Consider the following 16505-nt stretch of genomic DNA (forward strand, 5'->3'; position numbering starts at 1 on the left):
AATGTGGTCTTACTAATGCTAGATAAAGTTGTACTATTACTTTTGATGACCTATTGTTCACGTTTCTCGAAGTAAATCCTAGGACCCTATCTGCCTTATTTCTTGCATTAATACATTGTTGCCTAGGTTTGAGGTCTTTACTAACCAAAACTCCTAGATCACTCTCGCATTCCAATTTACTAATTTCTTTGTTATCTAAGCTGTATTTAGTATCTCCAATGGTCTTACCTACTTTAAGTACTTTACATTTTTCAACGTTAAATTCCATTTGCCAATTTTAAACATTTGGTCAATATATGAAGGTCCTTTTGTAAGTTGTAGCAATCGTCAGTCGAGTTAATGATATGCCCTATTTTTGTATCACCGGCAAATTTGCTGATACTGCTAGTGATTCCTAAGTCTAGATCATTTATGTATATAATAAATAATAAGGAACCGAGTACTGAACCCTGTGGTACACCGCTAGTTACTTATCCCCAATCCAACTTAGTTCCATTTATTAATACTCTCTGCATTCGTCCTTTCAGCCAGGATTCTATCCATTTTAAGATATCGCCGTCTATACCGTGTGCTCGAACCTTTCTAACAAACCTCTCGTGTGGGACCCTATCAAAAACTTTACTAAAGTCCAGGTGAATAATATCATAAGCTTTATTGTTATCTACTGCCTCATAGACTTCCGACAAGAATGACAATAGGTTTTTGTGGCAGGATCATCCTTTTGTGAATCCGTTCTGACTTTCATTTATAAGATTAAATCTTTCTAAATGTTCTCTAATCTTATTTGCCAAAATTGACTCTAGCATTTTTCCTACTACTGACGTTAGACTTATCGGACGATAATTTGATGCAGCTGATTTATCCCCCATTTTAAAAATGGGCAGTACATTTGCGGTCTTCCACACCTCCGGAACTTCTCCTGAAATTAATGAGTCATTAAATGACTTTAAAAGTGGCTCACATAATTCTTCTTTGGTTTCTTTTATAATTTTTGCATATACCGTATATTGTCCGGACCTGGTGATTTTTGAGGTTTTAACTTATTAATTTCTTTCAGTACGTCCTCCTTACTAATGGTTATTTTACTAAGAATATTTTCCGAATTATCATCGTAAATATTTGCTGCTTAAGAGACCAGGACTAGATTTTCCTTGGTAAATACTGATGTGAAATAATTTTTTAGGATGGAGCAGAATTCTTTATCTTCACTGGTAAAGTCACCTGATTCTGTTCTAAGAGGTCCTATCCTATCTTTATTTTTCGTACGGTACATTTGATAAAAACCCTTGGGGTTTTCTTTCGATTCACTAGCAACCTTAATTTCATAACCTCTCTTTGCTTTCCATATCTCCCTCTTTACTTCTTCATTCAAGATCGTGTACTGGTTACGTAAGTGTTCCTCCCCATGCTTAATTTTTGTGTATAATCCTTTCCTTTGGCCTATGTGAGATTTTAATCTGTTATTTAACCATCTTGGCTCAGAATTATTCGTTCTAAATGGCTTTGAAGGGATATATCTGTCTTGGCCTCTGTGTATTATATTTACTAACACATTATATTTCTCACTGGCCAAACAGCTGCTTGGTACTGGACCTGAGTTAATACCCGTCATGTGAACTACACTCTCACCTGAGACCTGACCTTCCCCAGAGACCTGGCACACATTCCAACCTGTTTCCTGCCCCTCACCTATGACCTGGGATTTCCCACTGACCTGGCTCTCCCTAAAGTAGATAGTCTCCCTATGGACTACTTTTCTAAAATAAGCACTTAATCCATCAAAATCTTCTAGATGAAAATTAGGAACAGTGGAGGGTTTTTCAGTAGAACGGACATCCCAAATAAATTTGAACTTAATTTCATCATGATCGCTATTACCAAGTCGTCCACCAACCTCTGTATCACTAATGACATTTTCTTAATTAGCTAAAACCAAATCTAGTACATTATTACCTCTGGTGGCCCGCCTGATATACTGAAAAGGGAAGTTATCCTGTACTGCTTCTAGAAATTCTTCTGACTCAGCATCCCCTGTCTGATTTCGTTGATCTATCCTTGGCAAATTAAGGTCCCCTACAATTATTACTAAGCTGGACTGTGATGCTCTCCTAATTTCCTCCCAAAGGTATTTACTATCTGCTCTACTTTATTTTGGAGATCTGTAAATAGCTCCTAAGACTAATTTCTCCCCATTGTTACTAATTTCAACCCAGACACTTTCCGTGTCCCTATTTACTTTAATATCTGCTTTACTGTAAAAGTTTAATGAATCCTTTACATAAATAGCTACTCCGCCCCCCTTTCTTCCCAGACGGTTTGACACAAAAATATTATAGCCCTTTATCTGATATTCTGCTAAAAATTCTCGAGTGTCTGTATTCATCCAACTTTCTCTAATAACAGCAATGTCTATTTTCTCTGTACAGATTGAAGCTCTCAGTTCATCCATTTTTTTACGTAAACTACGGCCGTTTGTGTAGTACACTTTCAGGTTATTACGAGTAGTTATGCCTCTACCTTGGGACTTACTACTTTTTATTTTGCTACTAACTGGGAAACTCTCTACTAATGTAAACAATTTTTGTACGATCAATTATCGCCACTCTATCATAGCTTGTTCTGTCCACTATCATCGCCTGTTCAATCTGAGGTGCCTGAATGGATGTATCTTGACTAATGGTTAAATTGTAATTCTTACTTTTGCAAGTCTTGATGTATCTATGCAAACATGATAATAATGATTTTTGAGTGTAGTTGCTGTAACTTCTTGTACAACTACTTCTCAACCTCGAAAAACTCCTATAACTCCCTATGTATCATTCCCGCTAAAACAGAGAGAGAGAGAGAGAGAGAGAGAGAGAGAGAGAGAGTTTCATGGATTAGGGAAATGACAGAATCAGACATTATGAAAAAAAAAATACTTTAGTGACGGTGGGTCACGTCTTCCGTAGAACAGATAGCAGATGGTTAACCTATTTAATGTAGTGGCAGACCATGGTAAATGAGACAAAATGGTACACACAGAGATGGCGATATGAGATTCGAAAATCTGCTGTGATGTGATGGGACAGGTTAACAGGTAATAGGTTTATGTGGAAAAGGATGGGAGAAGTCTTTGTCCTGTAGTGGAATGACCATTAAGATAATGACCATTCATGCAACTTTTTCCATATTATTTTCACACACACACACACACCAAATGCAATAGAACAGTAACAAAAGAAGCTATAATTCGTCCCGCACTTAATCCTTTACATATACTGTATATATATATATATATATATATATATATATATATATATATATATATATATATATATATATATATATATATATATATATATATTGTTACGGAACAGAGAAAGATAACGTACACTTTCAGTGAGAATGCTAAAAATCACTACTGTCCCGTAAAGTTCCAGGTTCAAAACAAAAGAGTTAGGTAAAATTACAAGTTAAAGTTTAATGCTTAAATTAACAACAAAACATTCAGGACTCATAAGGATAATGTAATGGCAAAAACAGGTATAAATATATGGTTAACTGCATATAGCCTCTATTAACACGAAATTAGCAAGAGTAAATTTATCTAAGTCAGCCCTGATATAAATGAGATACCAGATATATACTCAGTGAATGCCAGATAAATAATTACAGATACAAACTATTATAAAAAATGACTGACATAAAGAACCCCACACGAATTACAAAAACTTCACTAGGCCTACAAATTAAACTTATGCTATACAGTACAAGAAAAAATGCAACAACAGTTATACTCAAATTACACACAGCTGCTAGATGTTTGGAGATTTCTTGAGCACTCACAATAATAATAATTGTACAGGGGAGGACAGAGATGTGAACAAAATGAGGAGCAGATCTTAGTGGCAATGATGCAGAGACTGAGCTCATTATATAGGGGCCGGCAGAGCCTGACACAACTTGTAAGAGGGACGTGCAAATGAAGCCATGGGGACAGAGAGCTGAAAATCCCGCTCTGGATAACAGAGAGAACGACTTACTCTACTATAACGGTAGAAGGGGGGGGACTGAGGCAGAACACGCTCGTGATCAAACATGCAGCATACTGTGCGTTAAAATTACACAAAGGATGATGAAATCACAGGCTATGTAACACCTCCCCACAAAGAAAAAAGAAATTTACAAAGGAAATTTCTTATTACTCTAAAACAATCTGTATAAGGCATTACAGACCATGCAAAGGTCTTTCCTAATGTTACAAAACATGAGATCTCCCTAGCACGTTCAGTCATAGGTACTTGCCAGTATCCCTTTAACAAATCAAACTTACTTATGTACCTAGCCTTTCCGATCTTGTCTATGCAATCTTCCACACGAGGGAGAGGGTAAGTGTCTGTTTTGGTTATCTGATTAACACGTCTGTAGTCGATGCAAAGCCTCTGTGACCCACCTGGCTTAGGGACTAGAGTGACAGGAGAACTCCACTCGCTCTGACAGGGCTCAATCATCTTGTGGTCCAACAGGTAGCCAAGCTCCTTCTGGATGAGAGGAACTTTCACTGGGTTCACACGGTAAGGAGGCAATTTAATTGGCTTTGCGTCTCCAACATCGACATCATGCATCAACACAGTGGTTCTTCCTGGAGTGGCACGGAACACTTGCGGGTACTCCTCCAGTAATGCCGAAAACTCCTGCCTTTCCTTGGGTGGTAGATGAGAAAGCTTAGTCTGGAGATCATTCATGATATCAGGATTCTTCCCCAAACTATCACTCAGGCTCATACTGCATGGGAGAGCTTCACTTGCAGACTCGGGTGGAACAGCTACAGTGCAGACTGGATTATTTTCGTCCCGCCTGTGATATAACTTTAGCATGTTGATGTGACAAAGTTGCTTGCTCTTTCTATGATCTGGTGTGGCGATGACATAGCTGACATCACTGAGTTTCTTCTCCACGAAATAAGGACCACTAAACTTGGCTTGAAGAGGTTGCCCATGAACTGGTAGCAGAATCAAAACCTGATCTCCTGGCTGAAAGTGGCGTAACCTGGACTTCTTATCATACCAAGTCTTCATCTTCTCCTGAGCAGCTCCTAAATTCTCTCTCGCCAGCTGTAAAGCAGTGGACAGCCGTTCTTTGAACTTCATCACATACTCCAGCAGGTTGACGTCATCTTCCTCCAACAGCCAGCATTCCTTGAGTAACTTAAGGGGTCCTCTTACTTCATGGCCAAACAGTAGTTCAAAAGGTGAGAAGCCCAGTGATTCATTTGGAGATTCTCTTGCAGCAAACACAACGAATGGAAGACCTTTATCCCAGTCTTTCTGATGTTCCAAACAGTATTTCTTGAGCATCGATTTGAGTGTTTGATGATATCTCTCCAACGCTCCTTGGGTCTGGGGATGGTAAGCTGAAGACGTGATCTGGGTGATGCCCAACTCTTTCAGAGACTGCTTGAAAACGTTTGACATTAAATTACTTCCCCGGTCTGACTGTACCTCCTTGGGCAGACCAAACTTTGTGAAGAACCCTAGCATTTCCTTAACCACGTTCTTTGCTGAAATATTTCTAAGTGGAATGGCTTCAGGATAACGAGTAGCCATATCAATCATGGTCAACACATAAGAAAATCCTGAAGAAGTCTTAGGAAGAGGGCCCACAATATCCACCAACACACGGGTGAAAGGCGCCTCAAAAGGAGGAATGGGAACTAGAGGTGCAACCTTTTCGGTCTGATTACACTTCCCCACAACTTGACAGGTGTGACAAGACTTACAATACCAGGAAACATCCCTGAAGATACCTGGCCAGTAGAAGTGTTTCAAAATGCGTGCCACAGTCTTCCTCACTCCAAGGTGTCCTGCCAAACTGGAATCATGCCTAATGATATCCTGCCTACAAACACGAGGGATGACAACTTGATGTACAACCTCCCATTCACAGTCGGCTGATGCTGTTGGGGGTCTCCACTTCCTCATAAGTACTCCTGACTTTACATAATAACAAGTAGAAGCACCGGCTGACTCTTCTTCACTGTAAGCAGAGTTAGCTAGACCTTTCAACTCAGGGTCAGCAACCTGCAACTCAACCAACTCTTGACGAGACAAATTATGAACACTACGGGGTACTGCCTCATCTGGTGAGTGGTCCAAATTAGCAAGAAAAGTGTCAGCTAGGATAACATCATCATCATCATTATCCTCTAAATCACCAGTAACTTTAGACTTAGCCCTAGTGACAGCACATGCAGAGACACATCAGGGACATCACAATCCTGGGACATGCAGCCACTGGCTCACTAGACAACTGAGGAGCTGGACACACTTGACTTCCACCAATATCATTTCCAAGTAAGAAAGTTACACCTGACATTGGGAGTGTCTCAACCAACCCAACCATAACGGAACCATTAACAAAACCAGACTCTAAATTCACTCTGCACAGAGGGACAGAGAAGTAATTATTCCCTACACCTTGTAAGATTACAGTTTCATCAGAGGAATTAACATTAGAGCCTAGAACACTGGTCAGCATAAGGGATTGGCAAGCACCTGTATCACGATATATTTGAACTGATTTCCTGTCATTACTGTCCAGAGGACTGACAAAACCATCAGACAGGAAATTAGCACATGAACTCTTGAGAGTGTCACCCACGTTACTGCTCAAAAGAGGAGCTCCATCATGAGAATTTAAGTTACCCCTCAAAGCAGGTTCAGTTAACTCAGTTAAAGAATTCTGGGAACTCTCAAGAGTGGACACTAGACCAATTGACTGAATATTTAAAGACTCCTTTTTGTTCACATCACGCTGTCTCCTGAAACATCTCTCCGTAGTATGACCAAGCTTACTACAATAAGTACATTTAATTTTCTGAAATCTAGAGGTGAAGCTGGTATTTACTTCCTGAGAAACATCATCTTTATTCTCTTTCCTGTTACCTGTACTCTGAGTAGAGGCAACGTACTTACTCTCAGCTTTCCCTGTTTCTGTAGAATATCTCTTGTGAGTGAGAACATACTCATCAGCTAAAACTGCAGCATCAGACAAATTATCTATTCTTTTCTCATCAGGATATAGGCTTACATCTTTATAAATACACCTTTTGAAATCCTCCAGCAAAATCATCTGCTTAAATTTACCAAAATCAGAATCCACATTCTTAGAATTTAACCACTGCTCCAACAAATCTTCTTTGATTTTTGCATACTCAACATGGGATTGCTTATCTTGCTTATAAGTTGTCCTAAATTTTACTCTATAAGCTTCAGGAACAAGCTCATAGGCCTTAAGAATCAAGCTCTTAACTACATCATAATTATCAGACTGATCCTGAGGCAAAGATGCATAAGTTACTTGAGCTTTACCGGTGAGAACAGTTTGAAGGAGTACCGGCCAATACTCCTTAGGCCAATTAAAACCTGTAGCTACCCTCTCAAACAACTGAAAATACTTTGTTAAATCAGATTCATTGAAAGGAGGGACAAGTTTAACATTTTTAGCCACATCAAAATCATCAGAGCTAGATGATCCAGTTCCACCTTGTTTCATGCGATACTCATGGTCTGCCTGAATCCTAGCAATTTCAACTTGTGCCTCAGCCTCCTTAGCTTTTGCCTGAAATTCAGCCTCCTTAGCCTTAGCCTCCTGCAGGGCTAGCTGTAACTTAGCTAATTCAATCTGCGTTTGCTCATTTGGAGGAGTTACATTAAACAAGCTTTTATTAATCATGCCAACAATTTGATCTTTAGAATGATGAGAGTGAACTGCAATTCCCAATTGTTGAGCAACAAGCTTAAGTTCATTCTTTGTTCTGTTTTCTATATCACACACTGTTTGCACATTTGACAAAAAATCCCTGGCTTCATCAAGTGTAGAAATAGTAGCCATCATGAATATATCACAGTCACAAAATATCAAACATATATCCTTATGATATTATCCTGAATATCCTGATATGAGGTCGCCAAATTTATGTTACGGAACAGAGAAAGATAACGTACACTTTCAGTGAGAATGCTAAAAATCACTACTGTCCCGTAAAGTTCCAGGTTCAAAACAAAAGAGTTAGGTAAAATTACAAGTTAAAGTTTAATGCTTAAATTAACAACAAAACATTCAGGACTCATAAGGATAACGTAATGGCAAAAACAGGTTAAATATATGGTTAACTGCAATAGCCTCTATTAACACGAAATTAGCAAGAGTAAATTTATCTAAGTCAGCCCTGATAAAATGAGATACCAGATAATACTCAGTGAATGCCAGATAAATAATTACAGATACAAGCTATTATCAAAAATGACTGATATAAAGAACCCCACACGAATTACAAAAACTTCACTAGGCCTACAAATTAAACTTATGCTATACAGTACAAGAAAAAATGCAACAACAGTTATACTCAAATTACACACAGCTGCTAGATGTTTGGAGATTTCTTGAGCACTCACAATAATAATAATTGTACAGGGGAGGACAGAGATGTGAACAAAATGAGGAGCAGATCTAAGTGGCAATGATGCAGAGACTGAGCTCATTATATAGGGGCCGGCAGAGCCTGACACAACTTGTAAGAGGGACGCGCAAATGAAGCCATGGGGACAGAGAGCTGAAAATCCCGCTCTGGATAACAGAGAGAACGACTTACTCTACTATAACGGTAGAAGGGGGGAACTGAGGCAGAACACGCTCGTGATCAAACATGCAGCATACTGTGCGTTAAAATTACACAAAGGATGATGAAATCACAGGCTATGTAACAATATATACATGTATATATGTATATATATATGTATATATATATATATATATATATATATATATATATATATATATATATATATATATATATATATATATATATATATATATATATATATATATATATATATATATATATATATATATATATATATATATATATATTATCTCATCAGCCGTTTGAGTGTCCACCACCGGACAGGCCCATCCCGATCGAAGTGGGGACGATACAGCCAATGTATCTCTACCATGTAGCTTAGGCTGTCTAGTAGAGATTGTATGTAGGTGAGAAGTGCTTGTAAGTGTAATCGTAGTGTAGGAGTGGTTTTCGATGTGTGTGTGTAGTCTGTGAAGAAAGTGTAATCGGCCCGCACAAGCCGACTGGGTGCAAGCATATTTTATAGTTTGCGATACTGGTTCTGCCACAGCACCCCTTATGTCTACCAAAGTAGTATGTGGCCTGAAGAACGCTCACAAAGTTTATTACCCTAGGGGACGTGAATCCTCGTTCTTCAGTGTACGAAAACGGACACTTTACCACTGTACCACAGAGGCTCCATATATATATATATATATATATATATATATATATATATATATATGAAGCATCTGTGGTACAGTGGTAGAGTGTGCGTTTCGTACACGGGTGAGCCAGGGTTCGCGCCCCGCCAGGGTCATAAACTTTGGGAGTGTTCACCCGGCCACGTACTGCATTGGCGGACACAAGGGGTGGTGTTGTTGAACCAGTGTCGCTTACTATAAAGTATGCTTGCACCCAGTCGGCTTGCACGGGCCGATTACACTTGGTTCACAGACTACACACACATCCAAAGCCAGTCCAACACTACAATTACACTTACAAGCACTTCTCACCCTACATACAGTACAATCTCAACCAGACAGCCTAAGTCACTTGTAGAGATACATTGGCTGTATCGTCCCGTCTTCGGTCGAGATAGGCCGGTCCTGCAGTGGATACTCAAACGGCTGATGATGATATATATATATATATATATATATACAGTATATGCTACAGGCAGACTGAAAAATAAGTCATTTCGTGAAATGCCTACCAAAATCGTGAAATGAGTGTAAATTGGGAGGGGTTAATTTACTTTAAGGTAAATTAGGCAGCGGTTATTTTAGGCCGGGATAACCTAGGTTAACTTTAGGCTAGGTTAAGCTAGGTTACATTAGGTTAGGTTAGGCTAGGTTAATTTAAATGAATGCCAGGTTATGTTAACCGTTTATCTAAATTAATCTAACCTGAACTAACCTAACTAACCTAGCCTAACCTAACCTAAACTTTACCTAGATTATCTCAGCTTAACAAAACCGTAGCCTATATTAACCTAATTTAAATTACCCTCCCAATATACACGCATTTCACGAATTGACTAATTTTACAGTCTGCCTGTAACATACAATACATATATATATATATATATATATATATATATATATATATATATATATATATATATATATATATATATAATATATATATATATATATATATATATATATATATATATATATATATATATATATATATATATATATATATATATATATATACACACCCTGAAGGTAGGGGGGGGTTTCAAGAATACTCCCCCAGTATCCCTGCTTGTCGTAAAAGGCGATTAAAAGGGTTGGCGGAGGGTTAGTCCCCATCCCCGGAAAACAACTAACTAAAAAGACAAACAATAAGCCTCGGACAAGGACTGACCAAAAGATGACGACCATGGACTGGACAAAGGACATGGTAATTGGAACATGGAATGTAAGGGGAGCGAATGATGAGGTGAGAGAGAGATTGTCCAGGTGCTTGAGGGTGCGAAAGTTGATGTATGCGGAATAACTGAAACTAAATGGGGAGGTGTGCGGGTGAGAGAATGGGAGTATGGATGGGATATATGTGCAGGAGCAAGTGAGAATGAGGGGGCAAAAGAAGGAGTATATATAGTTGAGAGTAAAAGATGGAAGAAGAGCATAAGAGAGTATGGATCAGTTGGGTCAAGGATTGTATGGGTATGATTGAAAGTTGGAATACATATGTGGGCGATTGTGTGTGAGTATGCGCCAACGCAAGATCGTGCAAGGAGAGTGAGAGAAGAGTTCTGGACAAATGTGGAAATGTGCACGGAAAAGTTTGGAAGGAATGAGAGAGTGTTTTTGATCGGTGATATGAATGGTAAAGTAGGGAATGTGAAGGTGGATGGAATAGTTGGTGAGTGGGGTGTGCCTGCTGAGATAGATGAGAATGGCAGTGCGTTAGTGGACATTTGTGCTGGGAGGGGCTTAGTGATAGCCAACACCCTCTTCAGGCACAAAATGATCCACTGGTATACATGGCGAGTGATGAGAAGGGTGGGTGGTGAACTGAATGAAAGGAAGGCAATGATTGATTATGTGTGTGTGGATGAAAGGATGCGAAAATGTAATGATTGATTATGTGTGTGTGGATGAAAGGATGCGAAAATGTGTATTGGATGCAAGAGATTATAGAGGTTGGGGAAGTAGACTTTCTGACCACTACTTGGTGGTGGCCAGAATCAAGATCCAGTAAAGATGGAGAAAAAGAAGAAGGGAAGGACGGGAAGAAGTAGTATTTGTAAGGACAATGGAAAGGTTACACGAGGATGAGAAAAAGGCAGAGTATAAGAGAGAAGTGGAGGAACGATTGGGCAAATATGAATTGGAGCAGATGGGGGACGTGGAAGGTGTGTGCAGGATATTCACAGAAGAAATATGTGCAGCATGTGATGTGGTGTGTTGGATGAAGAGAAGACGGAGGGGTGTGCAAGGAACAGCGTGGTGGAATGAAGAGGTGAGACAGGCTGTGGCACAAAAGAAGAAAGCATAATATGAATGGATAAGAAATAGGGGTGTGGAAGAAGTTGAGAGGTGGAAAAGAGAGTTGTATGTAGAAAGAAAGGGCGAGGTGAAAAGATTAGTAAGAGAGAGTAAGAAGAGAGCGGATGAGGAATTTGGAAGGAACTTGAGTGTAAAGTGGAGGGACTGTAAGAAAATGTTCTGGAAAGAGGTGAAAAGAGTAAGACAGGGTGGAAGTGAAGTCAGCAGGGGAGTGAAAGATAAAAATGGTAGATTACTAGTGGAGAAGAGAGAAAATGTGAGCAGATGGAGAGAATACTTTAAGGAATTGTTTAACATAGAGGATGGAAGTAATGAGAGTATAATTGGCTGGGGAATGGCTGGGAGAAGGAGGTAGGTGAGAAGACAGGAAGAAATCAGTAGGATAGAAGCTGTGGAAGCAATGAAGAAAGTTAAATTGGGGAAAACCCCAGGAATTGATGGAGTGCGTGGTGAAATGCTGAAGCATGGGGGAGAGATAGTAGTAGAATGGATGTGAAAATGTGCAGATTGGCCTGGGAGGAAGGTAGAGTCCCGGAGGATTGGAAGTCAGGTATAATTATTCCCTTGTACAAAGGAAAAGGGGAAAAAGAAGTGTGTGGTAATCATAGGGGCATTTGTCTTCTTAGTATAATAAGAAAAGTGGATGGTAGGATAGTTATTAACAGAGTTAGAGAAAGAACAGAGGAATTAGTTGGAGAAGAACAGGGAGGCTTTAGGAAGGGAAGAGGTTGTGTAGATCAGATATTCATTCTTAGATCTTTAGTGAAAAAGTTTCTAGAGAAGGGAAAGAAGTTGTATGCGGCTTTCATGAATTTGGAGAAAGCATATGACAGGGTCGATAGACAAGGATTTTGGAAAGTATTAAGAATATATGGAGTAGATGAGAAGATGTTGAATGCTGTGAAGAGTACGTATGATGGTGCTAAGGCTGCAGTGCCTGTGGATGGTGAACTGAGTGAATTTTTCCCTTTGAAGCTTGGGGTGAAACAAGGATGTGTCATGTCTCCATGGTTGTTCAATCTGTACATGGATGGGGTAATAAAAGAGGTACAAGGTAGGGTAGTGGATGTTGGAGTGGCCCTGGTGAGAGAGGGTAGTGGGAAACTCCCTGTACTGTTGTTTGCAGATGATACTGTGTTGTTGAGTGAAGATGAAGGAGAGCTTTAAGGCTTGGTGGATGAGTTTGGGAGAGTGTGTAAGAAACGGAATCTAAAGGTAAATGTAGGGAAGAGTAAAGTGATGGTCTTTGAGACAGGTGAAGACAGTGAATGTACAGCGAGGTTGGATGATGAGGAATTGGAAAATGTGAGTACGTTTAAGTACGTGGGTAGTGTGATGAGTAAGGATGGAGGTTTGGAGGGTGAAGTGCTTGAAAGGGTACAGCAGGGAAGAAAGTTTGCTGGTTCCTTCAAATCAGTGATAAGAAGCAGAGAAGTGAGCATGGAAGTGAAATAGTTACTACATGTCAGTATTGTGATACCAACTCTAACGTATGGAAGTGAAGCTTGGACTTTGCTGGAAGGACACAAGTCAAGAGTGAGACAGTGGGAATGAGTTATTTAAGAGGAGCCTATGGAGTCACATGGAGAGACAGGCTGACAAACGAGGATATAAAGGAGCGTTGTGGTGTGGATGTGGATGTGATAGGAAACGTTATGAGGAACACACTGAGGTGGTTTGGCCATGTGGAGAGGATGGAGGGTGAAGGACTGACGAAGAGAGTGTATGTGTGTGAGGTGGAGGGGGGGGAAGAAGGAGGAGGAGGTCGAGGGTGAGATGGAGCGATGGGGTGGAGAGGTATATGAGAGAGGGGGGTGTGAGTTGGGAGCAGGGCAATGAAATGGAGGTGGATAGGGTGACGTGAGGCGATTTGTTTGTTGCCACCCCGAACGGGATTGAAGCGTCTGGCAATTTATATATATATATATAGATAGATAGATAGATAGATAGATACTGTACATATATGTATATATTATAAACAGTAGAGAGAGAGAGAGAGAGAGAGAGAGAGAGGGAGAGACTGACCAAGAGGGTGTATGTAGGTGAGTTGGAGGGAGGGAGAGGGAGGGGTAGACCGAGGATGAGGTGGAGAGATGGAGTTGAGAGGGATATGAGGGAGGGGGGGGTGAGCTGGGGGGAGGGTGGTAAAATGGTGGGTGACAGAGCGACTTGGAGGCTTTTTGTCTGCGGCCACCTTTTGCGGGATTAGGGCGTCGGGCTATAGATAGATAGATGTATATAGATAGATAGACAGATAGATACTGTACATATATGTATATATTATAAACAGTATATATATATATATATATATATTCATCATTCATTCATTGCCAGACGCCATGTATCCCAAACGGGGTGGTCAAGGGCTTAGAGTTCATTGTTTTACAGGGAGGGGCACTAATCCTCCACCAACCCCACTTGACACGTAGGGAGAACGTTATGCCAACAGCATCTGGTGTTCCCAGGCGGTCACCCATCCAAGTACTAACCAGACCCAACGTTGCTTAACTTCGCTGATCGGACGGGAAGCGGTGTACTCAACGTGGCATGGCCGTAATATATTCCCTTTTCTCTTTCTCTTCTTTATTACCGTCACTTCCCTTGCTCTAAATATCTTATTCTCCATATCCGCACATTCCGGAAATTTCTCTGTCTCTCTGTCTCTCAACAGATGTTTTTTACAGGCACATAAACTTTAATAAACAATTAATCACCGTTATGGCCCATCAATTAGCAGTGAGTCATCTTATTTCGAAAAGCAGAAAATCTGATCCCCTGGAAACTATACTTTAGCTGCTGCTTTCTCATTACAGCCAGTAATATGAACGTATTGTTACGTCCCCGTCCCACACTGCCACAGGCTCCAACAGCAGTAGTACAGTACAGGAGGGACGTTGCCCAGTGAGTTGTTCTTCTTATGGTCAGCCTTTAGGTGTGCAGTACACAAGATCAGCTGAGGCGAAAATAAACACTGGCTCCTTAAAGTTCACTGTCTTTATTTTCCAAATAATTCCACTTAATTCTTTCCAACTTCACAGTTCTCACAACCACTGGAGCTATACACACTTTACTGCTATTAAACTTAATGCTCAACACTTCACTGTTTTCTCAACTTCCAATGATATACAAACTTCAATGCCCCGTCACTGTTTGCCACTGTTTTCACAAGTACCAAAAATATACAACCTTCACTGACACTGACACTGACACTGCATCAAAACCGACTGCACTTCACACAAACTGACTTGACATCCGACTAAAAACTTCAAACCGACTGACTGACTAAGCTCTTCCCCATCCTTATATAAGCTTGCATTGTTCTAGAAACGTCCACTTCTCCAACATTCTAGGACATGCTGTCTTGCATCAGCCCCTAGCAACAACAGTTACCAACTACGAGACATCAAAACATGCTAGAGTTGTCTTACATTACATAACACTCTAAATCATTAACCATACGAACTTAAATTACATAATTTAACAAGCAATTACTTAAATAAAACATTATAAAGAAAAAGAGCACAAAAATAAATTAATGTTTAACTTACGAAATAATTACGCTCACAAACAGGCAAACTGGCAACTCTGACGACTCGTACCGAAACTCTCGGTACCAACAACGTCTCGATGGTACGAGACTACATAACTGGCAAATCCCCCTTCATAACAGTATGTTATGGAAACGGTTGAGTACAAGGATTTGTTATTTACCACTGGGGCGAAGTAAAGCTAAACGGAAGAACTGTTAAGAGAATGGATATGTCAGTTTCTACATTTGTTTGCTCCCGATAAAACTTTATCTCAGAATAAGATGGAATCCTAAGGAAAACTTAACTGACCGTTTTTTCAAACATTTTAATATTTAAACGCACTAGTATTAATGACGGAAAGATGGAAGTTTGCCAAAACAACCCAATTTTCTATGTTCAACGAAGGAACGAAAGTAAGTTCCTCAAGCTAGATAGAAATTAGGTTAGGTAAATTTACTTGTAATCTTGCAGAATCAGTAAATGCCAGTAGAAAAAGGAAGAGCTTTGGGGAGACAAATTTTGCAATCAATGGCCAGGATATTTCTTCCATTCCCTCTCTCTGCATGTGCATCTTCTTCTCACTTAGTTCATTTCCTTCTCCTCTCTTACATTTTCTTTCTTTGTTCAGTCCTATCCTTCCTGTGTGTCTACTGCTTCTTTTAATTTGTCATGTGCAACACTCCCTTGAGCACCTCTGGGTCATCTCATACCTCACCTGTTTTTGTCATTCCTTAGTGTTGTCTCAGCCTGGCTATACTGTGTTACTTTATACTGAATAAAACAGATTGGCGTTGGTTGGAGTAATATCCAGAGTTACTAATTTTCAGTTATGACGTTAGCTGACATTATTTTAATATCTTTCACAATCACGATTTTTCACATCCCATTGCCTCCCATTCCGTCTGTTTTTTATGAAAAACAGTAAAAAACTACTTAATCTTTCCAAAATTCCTAGATTCATCACAAAAAAGTAAATAAAAAAAGTTAATTATGGACTCTGAGTAGCGTGTAGGCATGGAGAAGTAAAAATTTTGTTAACCCGCCATGTCACGTTGATGTATATATACGTTCACACGTTTTGTCACTGTCAGTCCCGTTGACATACATAAATGCGCATCAATTGCAAGGTCCCTAATTTGCACAATTTTCAATTTTCGCAGGTGATTTCTGGAACGTATACACGGGACACCTTCCTCTACAAGATGCCAGGCAGGGACAATGCCTTACCCTGCATGACCTCCTCCCCCTTGCACGCCATTGTCTTGGCAATTCACCTGTTACCAGTGACCTGGCCAGTAAAGACATGTCGTGCCACGGTACAAAATTCAGGACCAGAGTGACTCCCCA

General features: G+C 39.9%; 1 non-coding gene across 1 annotated transcript; it reads right to left on the reverse strand.

Annotated features, from left to right (window-relative positions):
* Positions 1 to 14068: 14068 nt before the first annotated feature.
* Positions 14069 to 14187, reverse strand: LOC145418202 (5S ribosomal RNA). The gene has a single exon (XR_013900657.1). It is a non-coding gene; the product is annotated as a 5S ribosomal RNA (ribosomal RNA).
* Positions 14188 to 16505: the final 2318 nt, after the last annotated feature.

This window comes from Coenobita brevimanus, chromosome 112, assembly GCF_032717465.1.
Source record: "Coenobita brevimanus isolate Jiangsu-jjx chromosome 112, ASM3271746v2, whole genome shotgun sequence".
In the NCBI taxonomy this organism is placed as follows: domain Eukaryota; kingdom Metazoa; phylum Arthropoda; class Malacostraca; order Decapoda; family Coenobitidae; genus Coenobita; species Coenobita brevimanus.